Here is a 2,665-nt window from a genome sequence, read left to right as displayed (position 1 = left end):
AGTATTAGAATGCCTAGCTACAGCAATAAGACAAGATGCAAACATAAAGGGGATCCAAATAGGGAAAGAAGAAGTAAAACTTGCCCTCTTTGCAGATGACATGATCTTGTATTTAAAGAATCCCATGGACTCCACTCCCAAATTACTCAAGGTGATTCAAAACTTTGGCAAAGTAGCAGGGTATAAAATTAACCCCCCAAAATCAATGGCTTTTCTGTATGTCAACAATAAGAAAAGTGTGGCCGTAATCAGGAAAGCAACTCCATTTGGAATAGCCCCACAAAAAAAAATACCTAGGAATTAACTTAACCAAAGAAGTGAAGGACCTCTATGATGAAAACTTTAAAAACCTGAAAAAGGAAATCAAAACAGATCTTAGAAAGTGGCAAAAACTCCCATGCTCCTGGATTGGAAAGATCAACATCGTAAAAATGGCAACACTTCCCAAGGCTATCTACAAATTTAATGCGATACCTATCAGTATTCCAACTCATTCATCAAGGAAATAGAAGAGGCAATCCAAAAATTCATATGGAAAAATAAAATACTCTGAATAGCAAAAACGATCCTTAACAGAAAGAACAGTGCTGGAGGAATATCAATACCAAATTTCAAACTCTACTATAAAGCCATAGTAATTAAAACAGCTTGGTACTGGCACAAGAACAGACCCCAGGACCAATGGAATAGAGTTGAAAACCCAGAAATGAACCTAAAGACCTATAGCCATCTAATCTTCAATAAGGGAGCTAAAAAATTAAAATGGAAGAAAAAAAATAGAATGGAAAAAGACCGCCTCTTCAGTAAATGGTGCTGGCAAAATTGGTTAACTACTTGTAGAAAACTAAAGCTAAAAGAAGGGACCTTTCTATGAGACTGTTAGAGTGCTTTCTAATGTCCCTGTATTCTCCCAGCAGGCTGGGAGCCACTAGGATTACAGATGTGAGCCATCAGCCCAGCTTCCCTTTATATTTTCTTGCTCAAGCCTGGCACTGTACCATTTACATCACAGCTGTACTTCCAGCGTTTGGTGGTTAATTGGAGATAAGATTCTCATGGCCTTTGTTGCCTGACCTGGCTTCAAAGTGAGATCCTCAGATCTCAGCCTTCTGAGTAGCTAGGATTACATATGTAAGCCCAGGTTCCAAGCATCTATCAGCATCTTTAGAAGCTTTCTTTGAAGATGAAGCTCCTTTTTCCTCCTCATTTTTCTCTTTGGTCATTTTAAACCTTCACCTCCACAGATGATTTTCTGCCAGCCAGCTGTGATGTCTGAAGAGTATAGAAATGGGTCATTAGCTCTCCTCTGGTTAAGTCCTTCCTGTTGTTCCCAATAAAAGAACCTCAACCCCACCTCCTTTCTCAAGCAGGGGTATTTGTTATCCAGATAAAGGATGTTTTATTTTAAACGTGTTAGCAGCTGACTCTGCATAGTCCTTTAATACTTGTAACTTCTGTTCTTCGTAAATCCTGACCCTCACCACTTGCTAGCCAGCCTGCTCCAAGGGCAGCATTTCTTTTGTGAGATTGTTTCTTTGACGCCTCAATTAACTCCCACTCTTCCTCCGGTTTCTCTGGTCTAGGCTGTTAAAAAAATTCTCTTAAGGAAAAGGAAGCATGGATATTCTTGCTGTTTCTCCCATCCCCTCTCCCCATTGTCAGACACAGACTTGCCTAACTCCCATCGACTATGGCAGTGGGGATATTGAAGAACCATTTCTCCTGAGCGAACCTAACAGGAGGTATGACGGTGGTAGAGCACCTATCCAGAAAGCAAAGCCTTGAGTTTAAAGTCCAGTACTTCAAAGATATGTATGCTTTTATATTGCTATATGGTTATATATTTACATTACTTATATTTATTCATCAATACATAGATAAATATGTACATATACATATAGTTACACATATATAAAGAAACCTAGATTCAAAAGCAGAGACCTATACCTCATTGAGTGTCGATATTTAACCCTGTTACAATAGGAGAAAGAGAAGAAGAAAAAAAGTATACTCAATGCAGTCTACTCCTGACAGGCGCTGGTGGCTCCCGCCTGTAACCCTAGCTACTCAGGAGGCTGAGATCTGAGGATCGCCACTGAAAACCAGCCAGGGCACCAAAGTACCTGAGACTCTTATCTCCAATAAACCACCAGAAAACCGCAGGTGGTGCTGTGGCTCCAGCGGTAAAGCGATGGCCTTGAGCTGAAGAGCTGAGGGGCAGCGCCCAGGCCCAGAGTTCAAGCCCCGCGACCGACCAAAATAGAATAATACAAGATAACTTGCGATCTGCTTCGTACAGTACGCAGGACATACCTGCGTTTCCAACGCTTCCAGGCTGGAAGGGGAGAGGGAGGGGAAGGCGCAGGACAGGGGTGCAGTCATGTCACAAGGGTCACGTGAACCGAAGTCACGTGACACGGGGTCACGTGGCAGGAGCTCACGTGACATTTGGATCAAAGGCACAGACACAAGATACGGTGTCACATGGTATAGGGGCACGTGATATCCAGTCACACGACAGAAGTTACACGGAGTGCGCCCACATGGCGTGGGTTTATGTGACAGGGGTCACATGATGCGGGGTGCCACGTGACAATGCCTCACGAGACAAGCAGTCCCATGACAGGTGGTCACGTGATGTAGGATCATCTGACGAACAGGTTCG

Source organism: Dipodomys ordii, unplaced genomic scaffold, assembly GCF_000151885.1.
Source record: "Dipodomys ordii isolate 6190 unplaced genomic scaffold, Dord_2.0 Scaffold4, whole genome shotgun sequence".
Taxonomy (NCBI): domain Eukaryota; kingdom Metazoa; phylum Chordata; class Mammalia; order Rodentia; family Heteromyidae; genus Dipodomys; species Dipodomys ordii.
Note: the sequence above shows the minus strand (reverse complement) of the source record.